Source organism: Rousettus aegyptiacus, unplaced genomic scaffold (assembly GCF_014176215.1).
Source record: "Rousettus aegyptiacus isolate mRouAeg1 unplaced genomic scaffold, mRouAeg1.p scaffold_m13_p_14, whole genome shotgun sequence".
Classification (NCBI taxonomy): Eukaryota; Metazoa; Chordata; class Mammalia; order Chiroptera; family Pteropodidae; genus Rousettus; species Rousettus aegyptiacus.
The window spans coordinates 51,783,618-51,811,340 of NW_023416289.1; the positions used below are offsets into that span (position 1 = coordinate 51,783,618).

The 27,723-nt window shown below is 39.7% G+C and overlaps 1 long non-coding RNA gene across 2 annotated transcripts in view; it reads left to right on the plus strand.

Moving 5' to 3' along the window:
* The window catches only part of LOC107514166, a 30,517-nt gene extending 3,175 nt beyond the window's left edge, over window positions 1–27,342 (plus strand). Inside the window, exons 3-7 of one of the 2 annotated variants that reach the window (XR_004954336.1) lie at window positions 558–9,420; window positions 9,536–9,630; window positions 20,715–20,937; window positions 22,378–22,533; window positions 27,137–27,342. This is a non-coding gene — a long non-coding RNA (uncharacterized LOC107514166). The remainder of the gene's footprint in view (window positions 1–557; window positions 9,421–9,535; window positions 9,631–20,714; window positions 20,938–22,377; window positions 22,534–27,136) is intronic. The other variant, XR_001597713.2, reaches the window with a different exon arrangement.
* Window positions 27,343–27,723: the final 381 nt, after the last annotated feature.

Consider the following 27,723-nt stretch of genomic DNA (forward strand, 5'->3'; position numbering starts at 1 on the left):
TCATTCTCCAAGCAACTCGCAGATGAACTTGGCACCAGCAAAAATGACCCCTGCATCCACACAGACATCAGCCTTCCAATTCTGCATTGTAAACATTTAACACTTCTATTATTTCTTTATGACACAAGTTCATTGTGAAAGAGTTTGAAAATCAGCTAAGCAAAACTGAAAAAGGAACCCCCTGTAGAGATATTATATTTTCGTGTGTATCCTTGGACATTTTATATCCACATATCTGCATGTAAATGCACATAATAATAAAACTATACAAAGTAAATATTGTTAAACAGATGAATGACTGTACTTGTAAATATGTTATTCTTACAAAATTAGCAAAAATGACATTACACTTTATCTACCAAACTGTAATGGATTTCTCCCAGTAATATGTCACAAATATCTTTCCCTCTTTATAAACATCCACGTTATTGATTTTAAGAAATTATATTCCATGGCATGCAGATATCTTAATTTGTTTAAACAAATTACTGGACTTGTAAGATGTTTCTATTTCTCACTTTTATGGACCCGCCATGGGAAACATTCACCTTTGCCAGGTAGATGTCATATTCTGATCATCATTTTACAGATGAGGAGACTGGGACACAGAAAAGGTAAAAAATTTCCCAAGGTCACAGCTATGACTTGGCTGAGCCGGAATCTGCAGGCAGTTTCCAGTTGGGAGTCCCTTTCAGCATCTCCGTTTTCTCCTTTTCTTTAGAGTGACTGCCCCCTCTATTCCCCATTATCTTTCTCTTACAGATCACCTCCCCGCAAGAACCTGTCTGGGCGAGTGACCCACTTCCTGCTCTGACACCTTTTTAACTTCACTAATGTCCCCCTCCTGGGGTTGTTGGGGGGGGGGATGAAACCAGGTAATATGTGACATGTAATGCATGATAGTGTATTTCGTAAATCGTGAAGCCTGTGTGAACCTTAGGCCTTAACTCATATCAGATAGATTATGATTTAGCCAGATCCCCTGACCTCCCCAAACCCGAGAAGGAAGACTCGAGAAGGAAGACTCGGGATTCAGACTAAAGAGAAAGAAATCAGCTGTTCTGATGCAGAAGCAGTTACCGGAGGCCTCCCCTGGGCATTGCAGAAGCCCACAGGTGTCCTCACCCTAGAGCTAAAATAGGAAGGAAGCTTTGTTATAAGGTTTACTAATTCTCTTGATTTCCCTGAGGGAGGGTGCATTTATACTACAAACTTTCCAGAATGTTTATACCATCTCTGGAAATCTGAGGGGTCTTGTAAACTGAGAAAAGGGGTGAAACACAGCTCTTCAATATTCCAGTTGATGTGTTCACCACACAGATGAGCAGGTGATCACTAAGATCTGTTTCATTCATTGACAGAACCAGAAGAACATTTTAGAAAATATCAGTGGCTTTGCCATATTTAATATTCGATTTTTAGTATCAAAACTCCCAACTGGAATTGGCCAATGGAAGGTGTAGGACCCCAGGATTGAACTAAGAGGGGCTGCAGAAAACAGGTGGACCCAGTGCTCCTGAAAGAATGCTCATTGGAGATGGCAGGCGACCAGAAGCGGGTAGAGAGTACCTGAGAGCTATTTTAATGACTGGATTTCCACAGAAGATGAGTTGGGCAGCTAATCAAAACTCAGAATTTATAGTAACAATTTAGGAATAATCAAGGGTTTGGAGGGGAGAAACCCAAAGAAAACAAAAGTCTGCGTGGATAGATGGGGTGAACATCTGCCATGTCCAAATTATTTTTCCAGGAGTAATGACAGGGTCCTTCAAATAATCCACTTTTCTAACTCTGCCCAAGGGTGACCAAGGGTGCATATGTGCATGGCTCTTTTCCAATAAGTTAACTGGCCTTATTTGCATGAATATAAGAATAAAAATACACCCAAAGAAACAGAGGCCATTGACCATAGAAAGGAAACTGCCAATTTCACCAGTTTAAAACAAATAAATACATAAAAGCCGTAAAGATGACACCTACTGCTATGGGAGAGCACATTGGTACAGAGCCTGGGAAATAATTTGATATTAGAGATCAAGAAAAGCTTATATATACCCTTTGATTCAGTAACTTTAGTGTTAGAAATCTATTTGATGGAAAGAATCAGCAATGCAGACAAAGATGTGTCTTAAGGATATTTATCAAGTGTTATTTATGTAGGCAAAAATTACAAAGAAAGAAGGAAAGAGGAAGGAAATTAAGTATTCAACAGTGAGGAAATGTTTTAAAAAGTTACGGTGTACACATCTGATATAATACTATATAGCTATTGACACATGGTTTTGAAGGATATTTAATGACTTAAATGTTTGCAATACACTGAGTGAGATACAAAATTGCATATGCATCAGAATTATATTTTAGTACAATTTTGTATGTATATATATTTATCTCCAAAAATACATATAAAATACCTGGAAGAAAATAGAAACAAATTAAAAGTTATTTCTCTTTTTTAGAATTATAAATGGATTTTCTTTTCTTCTTTTTCTCTTAGTGTATTTGTCAAATTTCTATAATGATTGTATTATTTTTAAACAATAACTTTAGAGAACAAGATCTAGGCTACTCATTCAATCTCCGGTCAAAAACCCAGGTCAGGCCTTCAAGGAGCTTACAGTTCTCAGGAGAAACATCCAAGCAAACAAAGTCATGTTTCAGAGTGCTGTTATTTCTCCACCCTTGGAAAGGTTTGATGACCTAGGAGGAAAGAGGAACCAGCATTTTGGTTGCTGATGATTTGGGCTCTGGGTTGAATAGACTATCTGTTGTGAAAGTGTATTGTGCAAAAAGAGAATGGGGCTTTTTGTGAAGGGAGATAAAGAGGGTGTGGAGTGGGAGCTGGGAGGGGAGAGGAGAAGGAGACAGGCCTAGAAGCATTGGGTGGCTTGTGGGCAGAACTGTCCTGAAGGTCCCTCCAAGTTGTCCTCCCCGTCCTGTGCCTGAGTGGCAGTGTCTAGGGCCAGCCGAGTAGCTGGGGGCTCAGTAAATGTTTGTTGTCTTAAGAATGGATGAATGAAAAGCATGTAACGAGGATCACTCTCATGAATTTCCTTTAAGGCATTAATAAAACATGTTATCTAGAAAAAAAAAAAAAGAGAAAGACATCATTATGAAGCCATGATGAGCAGGACAGGAGGGAAACTTAATAGTCTTCTCTATCGAGGAAGCAAGGTAGGTGTGTGTGTATATCTACTTTAACCTCAGAAGGGACCTGGGTTCAAGTTTGAATGCAGAGTCTGAGGAACTCTTGGCTGTTGCGACTTGCCAGATGTGCTTCAGTGCCTGGAAAATGGGCTCAGAGCAACTTATATTTGTTGAATCAATCACATGACATAATGCATGTAGTAGGTAGGATAATGTCGAGTAGACTGTAAAGCACTCTGCAAATGGAGCAAGCTGTCGATATTAGCATGATTACCTGTAACTCCCAGGCACCACCTGCTTGGCGGATGATGATGGCTTTGCCGTGCTGAATCTTCAGACGTGAATTTTTTTGGTCTCCTCCCTTTCTCTCTGTTCAAACATTTATTGAGAACCCATAATGTGCTGGCCACCCACAAGGGTGACAGACGTAAGAGTAATGATGACTTGTACAAGAACAGAACCTAGCTCTTATCTTTAGGAAGACTTCTTAGAAGAGGTAATGTTTAAAATGAGTCTTGAAAGAAAAGTGGGAACCTGCTCAGCTAAGCCAGGGGGACAGGGCTTTGAGCAGGGGAACAGAGTTTAGGAAGTTACTTAACCTCCTGAGCCTTTGTTTCCTGCTCTGAAGAACCCTACCTGACCCCTGTGAGACAACACATGCCAAGTGCCTAGCACAGTGCCTGGCCTCTGGTCAGTACTGAAAAAAAGCCAATTCTTTGGCTCTCTGTATCAAAATCACTTCCTCTTTGAAGCTCACTTCCTGTTCACATTTTGTTCTTTTTCCAAGATCCTGGGGACATACTGACTGTTAGCTTGGGCTATAAGTTCCAGGATCCTCAAAATAATTTAAAAACATCATATTTTCCACCATAAAGAAAATCCCAATAAATTTGAAATACACGTGATATGGACCACATTCTTCCTTCACAATGTGCTAAAACTAGAAATTGTTAGAAATTGCCTGCTGAAAATTTTCCAAAATAGCTTCTGGATAAAGGAGGGAATCAAGACTCAAGTGTTAATTTAGAAAATAAGTCAAAGAAGAACCACACCAATGAAAACCGACAGTACACATACAAAGCTTTACTCAAAATTTTCTGTAGCTTTTAAAATGATTTTATTATTAAATCCAGAAAAGGTTAAGTAAACAAAATATTCATGAAATCATTTAGAAATATTAAGAAAAAACAACAATACCCCAAATCAAGAAGAAGGAAGGAATCAGGAAAAAAGAAAAGAATAAATTAGAAACTAGGAAAACAGTTGTAGGAATACCTATGTCCTTGAGCTGATCGTTTTTGTTAAAACAAAGTTTCATAACAGTGGACAAATGTAATGAAAGGAAAAAACCAGAAGCAAATACAACTTAAGATGAAATGGTAGAAGAAAACACAGAACTAGATTAAAAATATAAAAGGATATGTGACAAATTTGAAAATTTGAGTGAAATCGTTTTCTGAGGGAAAAAAACAGAGACGTTCCTCTAACAGAGTCAGAATTAGAAAATGTAAACCACTTCCTTGGGTTCCTGCTCAAAATCTAACCCTGACCAGATTTTGAAGCTGCACCCCTTGCCCCCCACTTTGTTTCACTTTTCTCCTTTGCGTTCTCTGATAGGACATAGACCTGATCACTTGTTTCCCTTCTCTCCTCACTAGAATGTTTACTGAGAAAAGAGAATTTGCTTTTTTGTTTTTAATTAAACTTTATTTTGAGATAATCACATTATTTTAAACCTTTTCTTTGTTTGTTTCATTCGTGTTTAAAATGTTTTATTTTGAGAGAATTATAAGAAAACTATTTTTTCCACTACTATATCCCTACTTCACAGAACAGGGCTGGACACCCAGCAAAATAAATACTAGTTTAATGAATAAGTGCGTTGAGGAAGAATTTAAGAAAGATAGATCAAGAATATTGTCCCCCAAAATTCTGAGTCCAGAGGCTTTACTTGAGGGGGGAGGGGATGTCTTCTAAAGTTTTGAGGCATAGGTAACCCCATATTATGTAATTAGTCCAGGATATAGCATTTTCTATGTGAAGAAAACTATAATTTTTTTTGTCATTAAAGAATACAAGAGAAGACCTGAATATGGAAAGACATATCCTATGCTTGATGCAAAGGTGAAATAATATAAAGATGGAAAGGTCAAATTAATTTACAGACTAAGTGCAAATCCACATATGATTCTTTTTCAAACTTTTGCAAAAAGGTTATAAAATTCATGTAGAAAAATAAACAGAATTTAAAAGTCTTAAAATTAGAGTAAAGATGGAGAGAATAGACCTAGATATAAAACATTGGAAAATTATTTTAAGTCGTGGTATTAATACAAAAAGGTACAGTTATAATAGATTGCCACAAAATGAGATGATACACATACTAATATAACACATAATAAAGTATCATCGGGAAAAGCAAGGTTATTTTAAGTTATCTTGGGCTAACTGGCTGGCAATTAGGAAGAAAAATTTTGTACTCTCACTGCATATAATACAATGAATAAATTCTGTCTGAAAATAACAAGAACAGCAATAAAGATAAAACCTTAAAAAGAATTGTAAGGAAAAAAAATAGACACTTTTAAACACCTGAAGAAGAAATAACTTTTAAAGCTTAGAACCAGTGGAAGAAATGAAAGGAAAAGAGAAAGTTTTTTGTTATGTAAATAAGTCAGATTTTACCATGCTACGAAAATAAAAGTTATCTCCAAGATATATTGTTAAGTGAAGAAAGCAAGTTGTTGTTAGCATAATGTTTGCATAAAGAAGAAATATGTACACAAAACAAGGCTATATATTTTTGTTTTGTGAGTATAACACGTGTGTAAATGCCTAGAAAGTGACCAGGAGGGACATATACAAACTGATAACATTTGGAGTGAGCAAAGGGGACATTTACTTTATTTGAAGTGTATGAATTTTAATTTCTTACAAGAATATACTCATGTATCACTTGTGTAATTTTAAAAGAAAAAGTGACAAAACCCAAAAGCTTGAGTTAAATTTTTAAAAGCTGTTTTTTAGACCGTATGCAGAGAGCTTATACAAATGACTTTCTATACCGTGAAATCCCAATAGACGAATGGTCAGCAGGTACCATGAGTCAGGTCACTGAAGAGAAAATACCAGAAAACAACTACAAGAAAATGTTCACACTCCTAGTCATTTAAATAAACCCAAATTATAGGTAGCGCTGAGGATTAGGATCCGATTTCCCTTTTGGCCCCCAGGACCAGCTCAGTCGTTGGGAAATGGGTAACTTGGGGGCACCTGCAACAATGAGGAGGTGAGGGGGCAATGGCAGAAGGGAGTCCCTGCCCCAATCCTCCTTAACCGGAGATTTTGTGAGCATCCCTTACTGTGTGGTTGGTAGTCTTGTCTTGCCCCCACCTCAGGTCCCTGTCCTTTTCTGCAACAGGGCGCAGTGTGGGAAGGAAGGGTTCTGCTGAGAGCTGGTGGACCGGCCTGGTCTGCAGACAGGGTCCCTACACAGCATCCTTTGCTGGGGACTGAGTGTCAAAGCACCAGGAAATGTTGCCTTCAGGGTTTCCTTGATCTTGGAGGAAATGATGGGTAGAAGTGGGCAAGGCTGCGGATAGGGCTTTTAAAGCACTTGGAATAGAGTCGAAACCCTTGGGGAGAGGGACCTTCTCTTTTGCTGTCTAGATCCCCAGTCCTTGTTTGCCCATGGGCCCACACAACTTTACACCGTGTGCCCTGCGCAGCGGGGCTGCTGTGTGACTGCAGATGGCTCAGCCCTGTTTCGGGGTCAGTGACAGTTTTGCCAGTGAGTGGAAGCAGGTATCACTCTTCAAGGAGAAGAAAGGAGGAATCATATGAACAGAAGAAGAGAAATGAAAGTGTAGAGCATTTACATGTGGTCATTATGGTGGGAACCGGGTGCATCTGTGGACGAACTCTGGGCGCTGGGGTTGTGAAGGGGGCTGTGGATGGGATGGAAGGGTCTCGGGTGCTGCATTAAGGTATCTGGGCTTTATCTTGTAGGCCAGTGAGTCCCAAAGTGTCCTCGTTAACTGACAATGCATAAGAAGGGTTTCTGTGTCAAATAGAGTTAAGAATTAATGCAGTAAAAAAGTGAACCAAGTCCTTTATAGGGCTTGGAGCCCTTAACTTGTCATTTTATGTTGAGATTCTCTAAGAATGTGTATGGTATAGAAGCTTTCTTAAACTTTTTTGACAAAGAATAAGGGTTCTAAGGAATATACTTGGAGAAATGCGGCCGTAGGCACTGGGCAATCCTGAAAGGTTTTGAGGGGATACAAAGTGATGGGACTAGATTTGTATTTTAGGCAAAGAAACTCTGTGGTCCAGTTGCCTGTGGCAGGAGAGGTGCAGGAGAAGGAGAGGGAGGCCTGCTGGCTTGGTTCAGGGAGAGGGAAGCCGCGCACATGCGTATCAGCATTGCATTGCCTTCTCCAGCCGCGAGGGGGCGCCTGGGCCTCGGCTTAGCTTGGTTGCTGTCCCCACGCTTCTACATGGTCTGAAAGGTGTTGGAACGCGCGCCTCCGAGCTGTGATAAATCCCGGAGGTCTGGCGACTCTCTCTCCTACTCCCCCCAGCAGGGATTCCTCTGCAGGTCCCACCTTTCACAGTCACTTCTGGCAGGTTTTCTCCATCCCAGCCCCGCTCCTGCGCCTCCCTTGCCACCTTTTGCCCAGGTGCTGTGGGACCATCTCCTGCGGTGGAGTTGCAAAGACTCATGTCTTCCTGTACACTTGTAAAAAGAACACATAAGAGGGGGGTGTTCTCTTTGATACACCCATGTCAAGAAAAAGGGAAACCATAACACATGGAGGGAAATTCACATAACAGAGTCCCACCATCAACCTCCTGAGCTTTTGGAGATGCTCAGAAGCCCCCTTCAGATCTCTGTTGGTGCCTCCATCTGCCAGCTCATTCTCAGTAATCAAATTTGCTTTTTCTCAAGCATCAGCACTCATAACAGATACAGACGCGATTTCAGATCCAAAATCTTTCTTATTTATCATTCATGGCCGTAAGTTTTGCTTTATTTTTCGTGGCACCCATCCAAGCATTTCCACTCTATTGCAGATTAAATAAAAAAATTTTGTCTAGCTTGGGAATTTTGCAATTAAAAATTCCCCCTCCCCTCCCTCTCCCTACGTGGGAATCCTAGGCTCTGCGGAGCTGCCTCACTGCCAGGGAGGCCCAGTAGGAGGGTCCCATGGGCTTGCTGCTAAAAGAGGTTTGAAAACCCCATGGCTCAATGCGTTACTCCGTTATGGTGCTTCTGGTGTGAGGCTGAGGCCCTTCTTGGAAGAATCCCCTAAGATCAGATTTTACACCTTTCTTTGTTGGAGCAGGAATCCACTTTCCTGTCATGGTCATCTGTGTCTAGCTTTTAGATCATATTTCTAGAATTCTCCATTCTTAAGAAGCAGCTTCCAGCAAAACCCACCAGCAGCTCCAGAGTTCGGCCTGAGTGGCCATCCCAACGGTGGGCTGGGGGACTGAGGACTCACACTGAGCAGCAAGAAGAAGGAATCCAGAATCTTTGAGAAATTGATTCTTTTTTTGGAGGGGGGTGAGGATCCTGAGGGCCAGAAGCTTCTGGGACAGAGAGTTCTGTCCTCTATGAAACCAGGTTGTTATACAACAGGCTGTAATTAATATCACCCAGGCTCTAAAAGACATCCCATCATTCTAATAAAAAATGAAAGCTAACTGGGCCCAGTGCCCAGAGCCTGAAGACACTTGCCGGCCCAGGAGCCTCCAGCAGAGGGTGCTCACAAGGACCATCAGTACCCCCATACCAATCAATGCCAACAGTGCCACCCATCAAACCACAGGAGAATGTGGTCCTGCCCCATCTGGTCCTGTTTAGCCAGAGCAGGGCAGGTACCAAGAGTCCTGCTGCCCCAGGGGATATGAGTCATTCAGAGGAGAGGCCTGGGAGTGTCGGGGTCAAGGGGAGATGGGGAATGGGCACCTGCTTCAGGGGTTGATTTCCTTTTGACCTTCAACTTACACGTCCATTTGTCACCCATTTTGCATGATTGGGCTTCCACCCTGGTGTAGAGCTCGGAAGCTGAGCCAGAGCGTTCCCACGCACTGCTTCTAGGCTCACCTGCTGAAAACACCTCTGGCATCGTGTCATGCTTCTGCTCAAGAACCTGTTTCGTAGCGTCATGTGGATGTCTCTGCCTGGTGTCAAGACAGACGTGCCTCCTCCCTTCTTGTTGTGGGGATTAAATTTAGAACATGTGTGAAACACACGCCCGGCACATGGTAGGCACAGATAATAAATCTTTGTGGTGATGATAATGATGCTGCTGCTGAATTAATACCTTCCTTTGTAATTTTCCCCCTCTTCACCCAACAAAAATGTTTCTTCCCTTCACAGCCCAGCTCAAAGTTACTCTTCCTCCTGGAACCCATCCAGGATCACTTCAGACCAGTGGTTTACAAATCTGGGTCACTTCAGAATCACCTAAGAAGGTGAGAAGATGTTATATTTCTTTCCTTTTTTTTTTTTTTTTTGCATGGTTGGAAAAAAAAACACAAAATTTACCATCTTTACCATTTTTAATTGTACAGTTCAGTAGAGTCAAATATATTCACATTGTGGAGCAGATCTCCAGAACTTTCATCTTGCAAGACTGAAATTGTACATATAAAAAAAAAAAACCCTCTGAGTTTCCCCTTGTCCCAGCCCTTGGCAACCACCATTCTACCTTCCATCTCTGCAAATTTGACTACTCTATATATTTCATTTAAGTGGAATCTACAATATTGGTCTTTTTTGTGACTGGCTTATATCACTTAGCATAATGTCCTCGAGGTTCATCCATGTTCAGCGTGTGACAGGATTTCCTTCTTTTTTGAGGCTGAATAATATTTCACTGTATATAACATACCATATTTTGTTTACCCATTCACCCATCGATGACACATCTGGGTTGCCTCCATCTTTTGGCTATTGTGAATAATGCTGCCATTCACATAAGTGTGCAAATATCTGGTTGAGTCCTTGTTTTCAATTCTTTTGTGTATTTGCCCAAAAGTGGGATTGCTGGATCCTCTGTAAGTTCTAGGTTAATTTTTTGAGAAACAGCCATACTATTTTCCATAGCAATTGCACTATTTACAATTCTACCAACAGTGCACAAGGGTTTCAGTTTCTCCACATCCTCGTCTATATTTGTTATTTTCTGCTCTTTTTTTTTTTTTTTCTGTTTTATTAATGGGCGTGAGGTGATAGCTTATTTGTCTGGAATTGCTTTTGCCGTCCGTGCTCCTGGTGTCATATCCAAGAAATCACTGCAAAATCGAATGTTGTGAAGCTTTCCCCCCATGTTTTCTTCAAGGAGTTTTATAGTTTGAGGTCTTATGTTTAGGTCTTTAATTCATTTTGAATCACTTTTTGTATTTTGTATAAAGGTCCAATTTTGTTCTTTTGCACGTGGATATCCACTTTCCCCAGCACCATTTGATGATGAGATTTCCCATTTCTCAATGAATAGCCTTGACACCTTGATGGAGATCATTCGATCATTTATGACTATTTGAGGTCCCTTGACTTAAATAACGACATAGGCTAATTGCTCTGGCAAGAACTTCCAGTACTATGTTGAATGGAAGTGGTGAGAGCAGGCATTCTTGTCTTGTTCCTGATCTTGGAGGAAAAGTTTTCAGTCTTTGCCCATTGAGTATAATGTTAGCTGGGGGCTCACTATAGGTGGCCCCTTATTACAGTTACCCCAAACCCCAGCCCGCAGTTTCACTTCCCAGGGTTTCAGTTACCCTCGGTCAACCGTGGTCTAAAAATATTAAATTGAAAATGTTTAAAGTAGACAGTTCATCAGTCTTAAATTGATGCTGGGATGTGTGAATCTTCTCTCTGTCCTCATTTCCATGGTGTGGACGCTCTCCACCCTTTCGTCCTATAGTAGCTCTCTGGGTTATCAGATGGATTATCGAGGTATTGCAGTGCTGGTGTTCAGGTTTCCTTTAGTTTACTTAATAATGGCAGCAAGAGAGGTGATACTGGTCGTTTGGATATGCCAAAGGGAAGTGGAAAAGCGTATTTAGGAAAAAAACACTGTGTGTGTGTGTACAGTGTATACACGGCGTATAAATATCTAACATATGTATGCATATATGTGTGTGGTTCAGTACTGTCTGCAGTTTCAGTCATCCACTAGGGATCTTGGAACATATCCCCTTTGGATAAGGGGGGACTACTGTATGCTGAGGTAGTTTCCCTTCTATTCTGAGTTTATTGGGGGTTTTTTGTTGAATTTCATCAAAAGCTTTTTCTGCATCAGTTGAGATGACCATCTGATTTTTGGCTTTCATTCTGTTAATGTGGTGTGTATTACACTGATTGGTTTTCATATGTTGGATCATTCTTTCATTTCAGGAGTAAACCCCACTTGGTCATGGTGTATAATCCTTTTCATGTGCTGTAGAGTTTGGCCTGCTAGTAGTTTGTTGAGGATTTTGGTGTCAGTGTTCCTCAGGAATATTGGTCTCTGGTTTTCTTTTCTTGCAGCATCTTTGGCTGACTTTAGTATAAGGGTGATGCTGGCCTCCCAGGATGAGTTTGGGAGTATTCTCTCCAACTTGTTCGGAAGTGTTTGAGGAGAATTGGTGCTAATTCTTTTAAATATTTGGTAAAATTTTCATTGAAACCATCTGGCTTTAGGCTTTCCTTTGTCGGGAGGTTTTTGATTACTCATTAAATCTCCTTACTAGTTACCGGTCTGTTCAGATTTTTTTTTATTGGAGTATGAACTGGCATGTAACATTATATTAATTTCATATGTACAACATAATTATTTGATATTTGTATGTATTTAAAAATTATCATCACAATGAGTCTCATTAATATCTGTCATCATACCTGGTTACAGTTTTTTTTTCTTGTGACGAGAACTTTTAAAATCTACTCTCTTAGCAACTTTTAAATAATAAAATACAGTAGTATTAACTAATATCAGCATGGCGTACATTACATTTTCCAGATCTTCAATTGTTCCATGTTCCAGTCTTGGTAGGTGTGTATTTCTAGGAATTATTCATTTCTTCTAGGTGATCCAATTTGTTGGTGCACAATTGTTCATAATATTCTCTTTTACTCTTTTTTTATTTTCATATTTTAATTTTTTCCATTATAGTTGACATACAACATTATATTAGTTTCAGGTGTACAACACAGTGATTAGATATTTATTTACCTTATGAAGTGATCGCCCTGGTAAATCCAGTACCCCTCTGACACCATACATAGTTATTATAGTGCTACTGACTATATTCCCCATGCTATACTCTACATCCCCATGATTATATTGTAACTGCCAATTTGTACCTCTTAATCTCCTCTCCCTTTGCCCGTCCTTCCACACCCCAATCTGACAATCATCAAAATGCTCTGTATTTATGAGCTTTTTTCTGTTGTTTGTTTATCCTGTCCTCTAGATTCCATATATGACACTTGTCTTTCTCTGTCTCACTTACTCCACTCAGCATAATACCCTCTAGGTCCATCCATGTCATTGCAGATGGCAAGATTTAATTCTATTTTAAGGCTGAGTAATACTCCACTATGTGTGTGTGTGTGCTTCTTTATTCATTTATTGATGGACACTTAGGTTGCTTCCATATCTTGGCTATTGTAAATAACACTACAATGATACAGATTCACATGTTCCTATGAAGTAGTGTTTTGTATATCTTTGGATAAATACCCAGAGGTGGGATAACTGGATCCTTTTTTGTTTCTTTTTATAGGCTTCATTTTCAAGTCTGTTTTGTTTGGTATAAGTATTGCTACCCCAGCTTTTTTCTGTTTGTTTCCATTTTCATGAAACATCTTTTGTCATCCCTTCACTTTCAGTCTGTGTGTGTCTTTTGTTCTGAAGTGAGTCTCGTAGGCAGCATATGTGAGGGTCTTGTTTTCTTATCCATTCAGTCACCTCGTCTTTTGAGTTTAGCATTTAATCCATTTACATTTAAAGTAATTGTTGATGATATGTAGTTATTGCTGTTTTATTATTTATAGGATTTTCATTCAGCCAGACCTCAGGCGACTCCCGATGATGATTGTTCTATAGTTTAGTTATAATTTTGATGTGGTCGTGAGAGGTGAGCACAGCTTCTACCTATGAGGCCATCTTGGCTGGAAGCCTTTTTTACAACTGTGAAATCAGTCGTAATGTTTCCTCTTTCATTTCTAATTTTATTTCATTTCTAATTTCATTTCTAATTTTAGTTATTTGAGTCTTCTCTTTTTTTTCCCCTCTTAGTTAACTTAGCTAAGGGTTTGTCCATTTTGTTGATTTTTTCAAAACCAACTCTTAATTTTCTTGATCTTTTATTCTTCTATTTTTCTATGCTCCATTTTGGTTGTCCCCATTCTAATCTTGATTATTCCCTTCCTCCGCTAGCTCGGGTTTAGTTCGTTTTTCTTTTTTTAATTCCTTGAGGTATGAAGTCAGGTTGTCGATTTGAAATCTTTTTTCTTTTTGAAGGTTAGCATCTGTAGATGGAACCTACCGCCTTAGCATGGCCTTCACTGCATCCCGTAGATTTGGTGTATTGTGTTTTCCTTTTGACTTGTCGCAAGGTATTTTCTAATTTCCCTTGGGACTTATTCTCTGACCTTTTGGTTGTTTAAACATATGTCGTTTAATTTCCCTGAATTTAAACAGTAAATGTGAAAAGAATAAGTGAATTTAAGAAATATTAAAAGGAAAGGATTGCGGGGTCTTGGTAACCGATGCGATGAAAAGGTGAGAGAAGCATCTTAGTGCTGCCCGCCCTCATTGAGTCTGTATGCTAGTGAAATAACCCTAACTACTAAGATGGGTTCATGTAAAAAAAAAGGCATCAATTCTATTGTTACTTCTGACAGAAAAAAGTTGGAAGTGTTCTGACCTTTTTTTTGAGGTGCATTTCTCCCTGTGTCCAGCCTGGAGACTGTGGAATTGCTTTAATTTAGAGGAGTGATGATTTGGGGAGGCCACAATTGCTGACTTCTGATGGGGTCACAGAGTCTGAGGAAGATGGCACAGACCATCAGCGACTTTTGAGGGCCAGAGACAGGCACACTTTGGGAAGCCTCAACCCAGGTGACATGAAGCATATTAAAATGCACCTGCACCCACAATTAAATATAATTTATGTCTAACTGTGTAGGAGTCACACTGCTCTTGCCTGTTTGACACATACTACATTTAGCAGACAAGCATTTATTAATTGTGATCCTACTGTTTGTTGTTTTTGGAGTCGATCTTTTTTGTCTGTTTGCTGTTTATTTTTTAGATGGCAAACATTTTGCTCGGCCTCAGCACCATGCACGACGCCTGGTGGGTAAAGCGGCACAGGGTGTGCCAAGGCCAGTGGGTGGCAGTTTCAGGGAGCCTGTGCTGTCTCAACAGAAGGAGCTTTCTAAGCATAAGAACTGCCTCTACTAGGAGAGCTTCCTGTTCCTGGAAGTAATTTTATTTCAGGCCAACTAACATCTATTTAGCACCAAGTACATGCCAGGCACTGTCCTGCCATCAGAAATGCTCCAGGAAACATTTTCGGCCTTAATGGGAAGCAGGAGAACATGGTCTCTGGAGTCCCTTTGAGTTTAATGACTCCATGGGCTGTCTAGCAGCTGCCACTCAAAGTGTGATTCCTGGACCAGCAGCATCATCCTGGAGCTTGTTAGAAATGTGAGTCTCAAGCCCCATCCCAGACCTGCTCAATCAGAATGCATTTTCACAAGATTCCTGGTGACTTCTTACATGAATTACACTTTGAGAGGCCCTGCCCTCACTGACAGTCTGCATTGCTCCCACCAGCAATGGCCAGTCCTAGGCTGACCACAGCTATAAGTTTAAGGACCTATTTGTAATTTAAGGTAGGAGTGTCACCGTAAAATTAACTGATGACCACGAATGCATCTCCAGCTAGCAGCTCGGGGCCTCAGCAGAACTGGCTGAAGGCTTTGGGCCTCACAGAGGCTTACAGCGTGCTGCTCAGGCTGGGGGCTGTGGTCTGGGGTCTGGATGGGGATGGGGTTCTACTGAGAACTCACTGGCAGTCCCAGGGCAACCATCTGTGCCTGTGGAACACCATTCTCTCATGCATAATGAGTCCCCTTGGCTGGCCTGATGTTAGCATGGGGCAGCGTGGGGCTTTATTTGATGTACAGGCCAAGGAAGCTGCTGCTGTGGGGGGCCTGTCTTTGTCAGAGGACAGAGTGATGCCTACATGGAGGCCAGGCAGTCTCGAATTCTGGTTTTCTGTGCCAGAACCGGGGGGGTGGGATGCCACTTAGAGTCACTTACTCCCTAAGAATTGTCTAGCCACCCACTGTGTGCCAGGCACTTTGCAGACATCATCTGATTAACCAATGCCACCATATATCCATAAAGTGGGCTGGCAGGCGAGGCCCTGATTGGCGAGGTGACTCACCCAGGCTGCACAGCGGGCAGCACTGCAGGTCTGACTTGAGAATGCCGAGGTGGGGAGCCACAAAAGCCTCCAGGTGGTCTGTAGCAGGCGGGAGGGGACCGATGGATGTAGCAGGGACTGAAGCATGTGGGACCCCCACTCTGACCTTGGGAGGGTCAGACAAATGCCCACAGGACTCTGAGATAAAGTGGAGGATCCTGCAGAAGGACTCACCCCTGGTCAGCTGTCCACTGTTTCCTTCTCAACCTTTGTGCGTATTGCTTTTTAATAGTGCTTTTCAATAGTGCTTTTTAGTCTTTTAGTTTATTCTATTTTATTATTTCTGCATATATATTTTATCGTTCCGACTTGTGTTATTCTCAATTAGCTTTCCTTTTTAAATGGTCTCATTTCGCCTTCTATCCTTTCAAACCTCTTAAGCCTTCTGGTTTCCTTTCATATCTTCTCTTTAATTATCTGTTTTTATTGTTATAGTTCCCTTCAACTTAAAAAAAAATCATATTTTTCCAACTAGAAAAGTGTGATTATTTTTTATTGCTAAGTGTTTGGAAAATATAGGAAAGGGTATAAAGAAGAAAATTAAAATATCCTATTAAGTCTCCTCTAGGAATAAACACTGTTGCTGTTTTATTCTGTTCTCTTCAACTACTTTTTCTATTCATAACACTTAGAGATATTGCTTTAACCCTTTGTCTTATATACGTGTTGTAAATGTTTTCCTGTTTGTTGAAAAAAAAAATCTTTTTTTTTTTTTTTTTTTTTTTTTTTGGTTAATAGCCAAAGTTGCATATGCTTGCTGCAAAAACATCAAAGAACACTAACAGGTCTGCAGCAAACCAACCCGAGGTAACCACCATGCACTGTTTGGCATCCATCCTTTAGCCTTTGAAAATACATTTTATTGTATGTTTTCAACAACAATCGTATTAAACCCACTGTTCCACCTTTTGCTTTTTCACGCAGCAATGCATAATGGGCGTCTTTCAATGTCAGCCCTGAGTGGGTGGAGGTGGGGTCTTAAAGCTGCCACAGTCAGGGTGGGGCCATGGCCCTGCGCTGGGCAGCCCTGGAAGGTGCACCTCCCGGTTGTCAGAAGGGCCCCCAAAGGAGCACCTGCATGAGGGTCAGCAGCCAGATCGAGGTGTCAGCTCATTCATTCCATCATCAGCTGAGCAAATGCCTGATACCAGCGTGGCCTGGGTTTGAGAACCAGCACAAAACCTGTGCCCTGATGCTTTGTCTGATAGCATTCATTTTACTGCAATTAGCACACAGGTGGCAAGTCCTGGCTGGCATTACTAAGGGAGGACAGCCTGGGCATGGAGGGAGGTGGCTTCTTCAGCTGCCTGGTTCCCCCTCAGGAGAGATGCTAGGACAGCCAGGCTGAATAGGGTGGAGCTCTGCCTGGGTGGGGGTTTTCTGAGTCTCTTAGATTCCACTGCAATGATGATAACATTTAACAGAGCTACTCTGTGCCAGGCACAGTTCTAAGTATGCTTGATATATATTAACTCGTTTAATCCTCATAAGAGCCCTGGAAGGTAAATATTATTATGACTGTATTTTAGTAATATTTTAGAGGAGAAAACAGGCACAGAGTGGTTAAGTAACTTAGAAAAGGTCACACAGCTAGCTACATGTAGAACGGAGGCATTCTAAAAACTGTGTTCTTAACCAATATGTTATTCTATGTGCCTCGCCAGTTTACAGTGGTTTTTGGTTATTTACATCATTCAGATCTAGCATCTAGATTTGTGGGACAATTTCTTCCTACAGCACAATGCCACATTGCTGTAGAGTCCTCCAGTTATAAAGTGATGGCTTTGCAGTCACACTGCAGCCACGTGAGCATATATCGTCATTGTCTTCTGGGTCAGGAGGCCTAGCCATGAACTGGCAGGCCTGGCCATGCCCACCACAGCCTCAGTCAGGACTTAGGGTAGAAGCTAGACTGCACCATAGAGCCTGGGCTGAATCTGGGAATCTGACCAGCCCCAAAGTAAGGGGATTTGACACAGGTCAGCTTCACACCTCTCAGAGAGACAGCAGAAGGCTAGGCAGGACCAGGCCTCCCAAGACAGCCTGGGGTCTGCTAGACCACAAGGGTGTGCAGAGAGGGGCAGCACAGGGGGAACTTTGTAAGGCAGTCACCTCACCCCTGCTAAACAGGGCCTGATCAAAGTCCAGCAGCTTCTCACCCCCAGGCTTGGGGTGTGTGAGAGGAAGTGGCAGAGAAATCTTCCGTGCACGTGTGCGTGAAAGTACTTGCAGAGCCATGCATGCTTCTTATCCACTGCAGTCAGAGGATTAATCCATTCGCAAATAATTAGGTTCTCTCCTTCTCTCTGTCTTTTTAAGTGTAAGCAAAGCTGTAGTGAATAAATTCCACTTCCTCTACCAAACTCTCCGTTTTTCCAGGTCTGCCTTTATGTTTTCTAGTAGAGTTGTATAGTTGTTATATAGGTGTTCCACATTTCTTGTTAAATTTATTCTTAGGTATTTTATAGCTGTGATTATTGTGAAATTGTGGTATATTTATACATATATATATGTATATATAATGGTTTTATATTTTTATATTGTCCAATCTGCCCACCTTGGTTCTTACATACCAACTTTGATTCTAGGTTAAAAAGCCTTTTCCATTCCAAGATGATAGAACTGTTTGCTTATATTTTCTTCTAAAACTTATGTTTTTATTTAGTATTATTAAAAATTTTTTGTATGCATTTAAATAATGTAGAAGTTTATTTAGGGGTTTATGGTATGAGATAGAACTCAACTTTATCTTCCAAATTGTTAGTCAGTTGAACCAACGAAATGTATCAAATTACCCATCTTTTCCCCATTGATTTGAAATCCCACCTTTATCACATATCAAAGTCTTATGTCTGTTGAATCTCTTTCTCAGTTTTCTATTCTGTTTTATTGATCTCTTAGTTTATTCCCAGGCCGACACTACAAAATGACTTAATTTCTTATTAGAAAAGCAATAAAGGCTTATTACAGAAAGATCAGAAAATACATAGACACAAACAAACCAAACAGAAAACACTGGTGATTGCGTCCAGGGATAAGTACCATATTACCTTGGTTTACATCACTTCAGATCATTTTATTTATATAAACATATGTGGATATATATTTGTACAGTACAATTAAAGCCATGCAATGTAAATAGTTTTGCAAATTTTTTTCACTTTGTGATACTTCAGGAATATGTTTCCTTGCTAGTAAATACTATTCTTTTTAAATCTTTTTTATTGTAAACTATAACATGCATATAGCAAAGTACACAAAACAAGCATGTTTAGCTCAATGATTTATCACAAAGTGAACATCCAATAAACTCAAGTCGAGAAATACAATGTGTTCATACGCTGGAAGCTTATCTTTGGGCTCTCTGTCGTGGTCACTGCTTCCTGCCACAAAGATAACTTTCTTGCTTTCCTTTTAGAATCTTACAACCTAAGATTTTATCCCTAAACAATATAGTTGAGTCTTGTGTAATTTTTGAGCTGTGTGTAAATGAAATTGTACGGTCCATGAATTCTTTAGTGATTGGCTTCATTCACTTGACATTATATCTATAACAAGCATCCACACTGTTGTAGCAGTAGTGCATTAATTTTCATGGCTGTATAGTATTCCATTATAGGACTCTACCACAATTTATTAATAAGTTCTACTTTCCACACATCTTTGAACTATTTCCCGTTTTTGAACTACTATGACTAGAACTATACATTTTCTTGTTTATATCTTTTGGTGTATATATGCACATATTTCTGTCAGTTATGTAACTAGGTGTGGGGATAGCTGGATCACCAGGGTTTACATATGTTTAGCTTTCATAGATACCAAAAGAGTTTTGCAAATGATCGTACCCTCCCACCAGCTGCATATGAGAATTTCAGTTGCTTCTCGACCTTGTTAATTAATTTATTTTTTAATTACATTTTTTTTTTTACAAACTGTGACCTGGATCCCAAAGCTCCCCCAAATGTACTTTTTTTTCATGGATGGCTGCCAAATTGTTGCTTCTATGGAGGGCATGATGGCTAGGGACTGCCTGTTCCACTATCTTGCTAACATCACTCTCATTAATTCTCGATTATCAATAATTTTTCATGTTAGCTCTTCTGATGAGTAGGTAGTGGCATCTCGTTATGGTTTTAATATGATTTCCATCATGACTATAGATTGAATACTTTTCATGATGTCTATTAACCATTTAGATATTTTTTGTGTGTGTGAAATACTTATTCACGTCTTTGGCGCTTTTTTCTGTTGGTTTGTCTTTTCTTCTTATTGATGTTTGAAGTTCTTTGTATTTTCTGGATATGAGTTCCATCTCTATTATAGGTGTTTCAAATATCTTCTCTTGTTCTATGGTTTACCTTTATACTCTTTTTTAAAAACAGCTTTATTGAAATGTAATTCACATGCCATATAATTCACCAATTTGGAGTATGCAGTTCAGTGGCTCTTAGGGTATTTGCAGTTATACAACCATCACTGCAATCACTGCTTTCATCACCCAGAAAAGAAACCCAACACCTCTTAGCTGTCATCCCTCAGTCTGCCCATTACCCATGTCTTAGGAAACCACTAATCTACTTTCTGTTTCTAAAGATTTGACTATTGTGGACATTTTGTATAAACGAAGTCACAATATGTGTTTCTCTCTGTTGGCTTCTTTCTCTTAGCATGACATTTTCGAGGTTCATCCATGTTGTAGCATTTATCTGTATGTTATTACTTTTTATTTCCAAATAACGTTCCATTGTAGGGATCTACTGCATTTTATTTATCCATTCATCAGTTGATGAACGTTTGGGTTATTCTACTTTTTGACTGTTATGAATAATATTGCTATAAACATTAGTGTGCAAGTTTCTATATGGACATGTTTTCATTTCTCTTGGGCATGTATGTGTGTGTGTTTATATACATATATAATTAGCCAAATTTCTAGTGCTTGTTAGCTACATGTAGCTATTGGCTACAAGGTTTTTGGTCTTCTCTGCACGTTTAGATATATAATCCACTTGAAATAGATTTTTGTATATTGTATGAGATAGGAGCTGAGTTTCCTTTCATTTTCCATATAGATATCCACACCATTTATCGAGAAGACCAGCTTTTTCCTATCAGTCTGTAGCATCGTCTTCATCATAAGTCAAGATCGTCTAACAAGAATTCTTATGTAGGAACTTGGCACTTGCAACCAGCATTGAACCAGAGAGATGCTGATCCAAATTCTTGTAAATGACAAGTATCTCATAAAAGAGACTTCTTTTCACATTAGCAACTAAACACATCTGCCAAGTAAGGGTGAGTAACTGAAAGCCAAGTACAAATTGTAAATTATTAGAACACTGTCATTTTTAATATGAAAATAAATGTAAACAATTGGATCAAGCTATGCACGTGTTTATACGATTACGGCAGAATCAGAAATTATTACCAGTACCTATCATCAGGTCGATTTATTCACCATATGGCTACCAAGGACAGCTATAATATTAAATTTCATTATGCAGTCACTAGTTATATTACCAGTGCTGACATTAGATTTCATCTCGGGATAAAACAAACAAGTAATTATAGTTTTAGTTAAGATTTTCAGTTAAGGCTCATCACTTTATAAAATGAAAAGGGTAACAAACACTGACAGCAAAAGACTTTTGAAAGACCCATCTCTGTCAGGATGCACTTGTCTGTTGAGGGTACGAGGGCCATGAACTTGACTGCCCAAATTATAAAGGGAATCTGCATCACTTAGAATTAGGTGGACTTTTGGAATACAAAATAGGATTTCGAAAAATAAAGTGGACAAATTTTGCACGGAAACCTAGGTCAGATGGCCAAGTGCTTCATCGTTCTACATTCAACAAAAAGGTAGAACTCTCTCTCTCTGCAGAGTCAGGATAAACAGTTGAAATTCTCTGCAGATATCTATTCAACTCTAACCATGTTTATTGGTCTATTGAACACACTCTTACATGCATTTTTGAACACACCAAAAGTTTTTGTTTGGATGTAGTGATTGTATTTGATTATGACTATTCATAAGAATCTTAAACCATACCACGCGAGCCCCATCTGAGAAACACATTTCTTAAAACAGTGCTATATATATATATTCATTATGTGTATATTTTCTTGTGCCCAAATATGGAATGGATAAGTCACAAAATAAAACAATTACCTAGAAGGGAGGAAGGAGACAGGGAAAAGAGACAGGGCTAAAAGTCATATTTCCCTGAGTATATCTGGTTTTGTAGATTTGACTAGAAATATGGGAATGTTTAACATAAGAGTGAAACAAACATAAATCAAAATGTATTGGCAATTTGTGTTCTCCTTTTTTTCTTCACTAGTCTATCTAAGGTTGATCGATTTTATTGATCTTTTCAGAGAACCAACTTGTGGCCTCATCGATTTTCTCTAATGTTTGCTCGTTTCCCATTTTATTGATTTCTGCTCTTATTTTATTTCTTTCCCTCCACTTTGAGTTTAATCTGTTCTTTTTCTCGTTACTTAAGGTAGAAGGTTGATTTTAGAAATTTCTTTTCTAATATAAATATTTGCACAGCTGTAAACTTCCTCCTAAGAATGTTGTGTGTGTGTGTGTGTGTGTGTGTGTGTGTGTGTACGTGCGCAAATGTGAAGATTTTGTTTTTAAATTATAAAACCAATTTCTTGAATAGTTACAGGGATGATCCCATTGTCTATTTCTTCTTATCAGTTTTGGTAATTTGTGTTTTTCAGTGACTTTTCAAGGAATATGCTGGGTGTTCAACGAGGCTCTTTCACTCGGGCTGGCTAGAACTCAAACGTCTCTGAGTCCTGAATGAGCTGCAGGAGTCATTCAGCGTCCAGCTTTCTCACAGTGTGCTTTGCCTGCCCTGCAAATATGGACTCCAGGTGTGCACGTAACTTTGGGGGTGTCACTGATTAACAACCAGTCTTCTCAGTGGACAGAGCTAGGGAATATATCTATAAGTGTAAGTCTACACACAAACTTATGCCTATATGTATTTCTTTATCTATCTGTATTGAAAACCATGAGGTCACACGACACCTCAAATTGCAGCCCAACTCCCCAGAGTACATTGTGGCATTCTCTCCTTGCATATTCATAACTCCTTTCTCTGACTCTGTGGAACTTGGTTATATTAAATTATATGATAATTGCCTTGTATATAGCTAATCTGGTATTGCCATTGCCACTCCTCCCCCATGGACGTCTTCCTTAGCAATCTTGAGCTCTGTGTCCCCAGGAAGGGTCACCTACCCCCACATGAAACCTTTTTCACCCCTCGCCTCATGCCAGATTGTACCCAGCCTTGGTGGCCTTCTAACCTAGTTTAGCTCTTATAGCATTAGATTTATCTCTCCGACTATTCAATACTTTAATTTCTAGTGTGACTCTTTCTATGGCAAACCTTCTCAGGCCTCATGATATTTTTTGCTATACCCTTATATTTGAATCTAAGTTTGGCTGGATGTAAAATTATAGGTTTCTAAATTCTTGTCCTTCGGTTGTCTGTAAAAAAGGTTCAATTGCATTTCCTCATCCTGTACTGCTATTGAAAAATTGATGAAAATCTGATCTTTGTTCCTTTGATAAAATCTATTCTTTTTCTTGTAAACTTTAAAGTTTGTCTTTGACATTCTTAAATTTCATTATTATTTCTCTAAGTGTGGGTTTTCCTTTTCTCTTTTCTTTGACTCTCATGGTTTCTTTTAATCTGAAGTCTTCCATCTTAGTTTAACCCTAGTGAATTTGTCTTCATTATTTTTTCAATTATTTCTTACTCTCCAATTTTCCCCTCTTTCTAGAGTTTCATCTTTTTTTCCGTTTATGTTTTCTATTGGCTCTACATTTTTGTGGTTGGCAGAATAATGGCCTCCTAAAGATGTCCATATCCTAATTCTCAGGACCCATGAGTATGTTAAGTCACGTGGCAAAGGGGAGGTAAGGTTGCAGATGGAGTTACAGAGGCAATCCTGGGTTATCCGGGTGGGCCCTGTGTCATCACGGGAGCCCGTAAATGGGAAGAGGGAGGCAGAAGAGGAGAGTCAGGGGGAGACGTGACTATGGCAGAAGGTTCAGAGACGCAATGTTGCTGGCTTTGAAGAAGGAGGAAGGGGCCGTGAGCCACGGAGCGAGGGGGGCCTCTGGGAGCTGGAAAAGACAGGGGAACAGATTCACCCCTAGAGCCTCCAGAAAGGAATGCAGCCCTGCTGACAGCTTGATTTCAGCCCCAGGAGACCCGTGTCCCACTTCTGACCTATAGAACGATAAAGCAGTAAGTTTGTGTTGTGTTATACGCCACCAAGTTTGTGGTAATTTGCTAGCAGCCATAGGAAATGAATATCTTTTTGTTAAACATGAATATACTTTTAAAAAGTTGTTTTTCTTATTTCTTTTCCTACCATTTGTTAATCACATTTCTTTATTTTATTATTTTATTTTCCTCACTGATGGTTTGCAAGCTCTGTATCCTATTTTTGTTATTCTGGTGGTTACCCTTAATGTTTTCAGCTTTTTTCAATGTTAGATGTGCACTTAGTATAAGAACCAATCATTGCATAAGTTTTGTTATGAAAAATAGCAGTCTCTCCATCCTTCCCCACCACTTCCTCCTCTGCAGCGGAAACCACTTTCACTCCTTTAGCTGATTCTTCTCACAGTTCTTTATCTCTAAATGATATGCATGTATTGCTACTTCTTGATTTTTTCAGTTTTAGTCATCATCTGCTGACTTTTTACCGGAGAGGATGAAGATTGAATTCTCACTGTCAATAGGAGCGCATGCGCGCGCGCGCGCGCGCGCGCACACACACACACACACACACACACACACACACACACTCCTTCCCAATCTCTAATCTTTCCAAGTTGGTAGGAGGTAGGAGAATGAATGAATAAACTTTGGTAGGTTCAAATAATAGAGTATTATATAGCTGTGAAAATGAATGAACTATAGTTTCAGACAACAACAGCCACAAATCATGATGAATGAAAAAAGCATAGCTTAGCCAACCACAGAGGGATACTCTGTAAGATTCTAAACCAAGTAAAACAAAACAATACATTATTCATGCACCCGTGTATGTAAAAAGACTATTTTTAAAAGCAAATACAACATTCAGGATGGTGACTAGTAGGAGGCTGGAGGATGGGAAAGGCAAAGAGCTGGTTGGGAGATGGGTTTTGGGGAGTGTTCTTCACAGAAATAAATGCAAATCAATGTGAATAACATGAGCGAACATGCATGTGCTATGCAGCGATCATGCGTTCCTTACCATTTCAAGGTGTTCATAACCGTATTGGGCACCATGGCAAAAATTCTGGAAAAGCATATCGAATTAAATTGTTTTACAAATAATTTCCTCTGCTCCATTTTCTTTTTCCAGACTAATTTTTTGAGCATCGACACTCCTGGATTGATCCTCTATTTTCTACTTTCTCTTCTATTTTCCATCTCTTTGTCTCTTGCTCTATTTTCTAGGAGATTTCCTCTATTTCCAACTCTTCATTTCTAATGTCCTGTTTTTAATTTCCAAAAGCTTATTTTTTTATTCCTCGAACATCCTTTTTCTTTGCAATATATCCTCCTCCAATTTAAGCTCCAGGATTCAGCTTTCTTGGGTCTCCTGCATCATTTACTGTTTGTCTATCTATTTAGTATCTTGTTATTATTCTCTCTACCATTCTCCACTTCTTTGTGGGTATTTGCCTTTTTAAAAATACTGTGATTTTTATTAGCTGTTCAGGAAGTTCTCTTTAAATTTTTAATGCAAATATTTAGAACTATATTTACATTTCAGCCCTTAGATTTTATATCACACCTTCAAATAGAACAAGAAATCCTTTTTCTCCCTTCCCTTATTTCTCCTCCTCTTTCCACCTCTCATGTGGAATAATCAGATTCTCATTCCAGAGTTTTCTCAATGCTTTCTTGGACTTATCACAGAGTTTTACTGGCTTCTTTGTCCCCCAGTACTTCTAATGGCTAATATTTTCCTCTTGGATTCTATATTAATTATCTACTGCCGTATAACAAATTGCCATGTGCTTAGTGTTTTAAAAAAAACATGCAAGTGTTATCTCTCTGAGGATCAGGAATCCAGGCAGGGCTTTGCTGGGTCCTCTGCTCCAGGGTCTCTCACAGGCTGCAGTCAAGATGTTGGCCTGGTCTGGGTGTCATCTAAAGGTTTGACTAGAGAAAGACCCAAGACTTAGCTCTTTTTGTGCTATTGGACTGAGAGCCTCAGTTCCTAGCTAGATGTTGCTTGAAGGCCTCCTTAGGTTTTTTGCCATGGGGGCATCCCCATATGGCAGCTCACAACATGTCAGCTGGCTTCCTTGAGCAACCAAAGGAGAAAATCTGCTAGCAACACAGAAGTCAGAATCTTTTGCTGTGTTTTCTTGGTTAGAAGCAATTCATAGGTCTTACCTACACTCAAAGGGAGCGGTTTACACAAGAGAGTAAGCACCAGGGTCGGGGATCATCCTTAGGGCCATTTTAGTATCTCTGCCACAGATTCCTGTTTCTTCTTGTTGGAGTACATCCTCTAATAATTTTCTCATATGTAGTTCTTGGTGGTATAATATCTCGGATCTCAAAAGTCTGAAATGGGTTTGTTTTGTCCTCCCACTTGACTAGTGGAGATGGGCATAGAATTTCTGGCTCATAATGTTTTTCCCCCTCAGAGCTTTGATATTACCTTCTTGTATCCAGTGTTGCCAAAAGAAAGGCTGATATCAATCTAATTTTTTGTCCCTTTTTAGTTGATCTGTTTTCTTTTTCTCTTTTAATGATTTCTCTTTGATCCTTGGTGTGAAATGTCACTATACTGTCCCTAGCTGTAGATCGTTTTTTTTCTTCCTTCTTGATTGGTTTATCTTTCTGCTCTGTGGTTTGCATTTCTGCTTTGAGGTTTTTTTAAAAAATGTATTATTCACATCTGATTGTCTACTAGCCAAAATTTCTAATCATTATTATTTTTTTTAAAGCCAACATCTCTTATCCATCCAAAGGTATTGTTTGTAATTAATCTAAAGTCTTATAGTTTCTTCTGCTTGTTGGGTTTGGTATCTCTATTTTCAAGGTATTGTAAATCCTCAAATATTTTTTGACTCTTGGATGTGTGGTTGTCTTCGTGTTTGGGTGTTTCTGTCGGCTTTCACAGAAAGTTCTGGCAATGAGCTACTGGTAGGTATTCCTCACTTGTTGCTTCCTAACCAAACCTGGATTGTGTTTGGGCAGCCATATGTTCTACCAGCTCAGGTAACAAATCACAATCATAGTAAGGCAATTGTAATTTCAATGCCTCTTTTCCCCAGCCTCCCTTGCAGCTAGAGCTGGCATCATGTGATAAAGTTCTAGCCAATGAGATATAAGCAGAAGCCTCTGAGAAATTTTGGGAAATCTTTTACTTTATTATAAAGAGGACACTTGTGTGAGGAAAATTCAGTGATACTGTCTCTTTTCTTTTCATTCTTTCTTTGACATAGGCATGATGTCTGGAGCATAGAAGCCATTGTGTGACCATGAGGCAGCTAGGCATGATGTCTGGAGCATAGAAGCCATTTGTGACCATGAGGCAGCTACACACTAAGGACGGTCAAGTGGAAAGTAGGAAATCTGTTTTCTTGATGGTTTTGAGTTAGAGGTACCTAACCTGAAACCTCCTCTAGACACCTTGTGATATGATTTAATTAAATATCTTTTTTTTGCTTGAGCCACTATTAATCAGATCTGTTATTATTTGTTAAACATTCCTGACAAATATGGCCAGCGTGTGAATGTTGAAACTGTTTGCTACATCCTGAATCCAGTGACTATGGTGGGTAAATGGAAGATTCTGCTGGGTGGGGTGACCCAGCTGCTTTTATGTCTTTGGCTAAAGAATCTCCTTCTTGGCTCTAAGTGATGGAAGGCCATTCAGGTGCCCACCGTACTCCTCCTGGCTGCAGCAGATGCTTCTGTCCTCTTCTTGGCATAGTCAGGGGAGGACAGCAGAGGGCAAGTTTCCAGCCCTGCTGTGATGCCTCAACCAACCACCTGCAGGTAGTCCCAGAGCTTTTTTCTGTTTTCTATA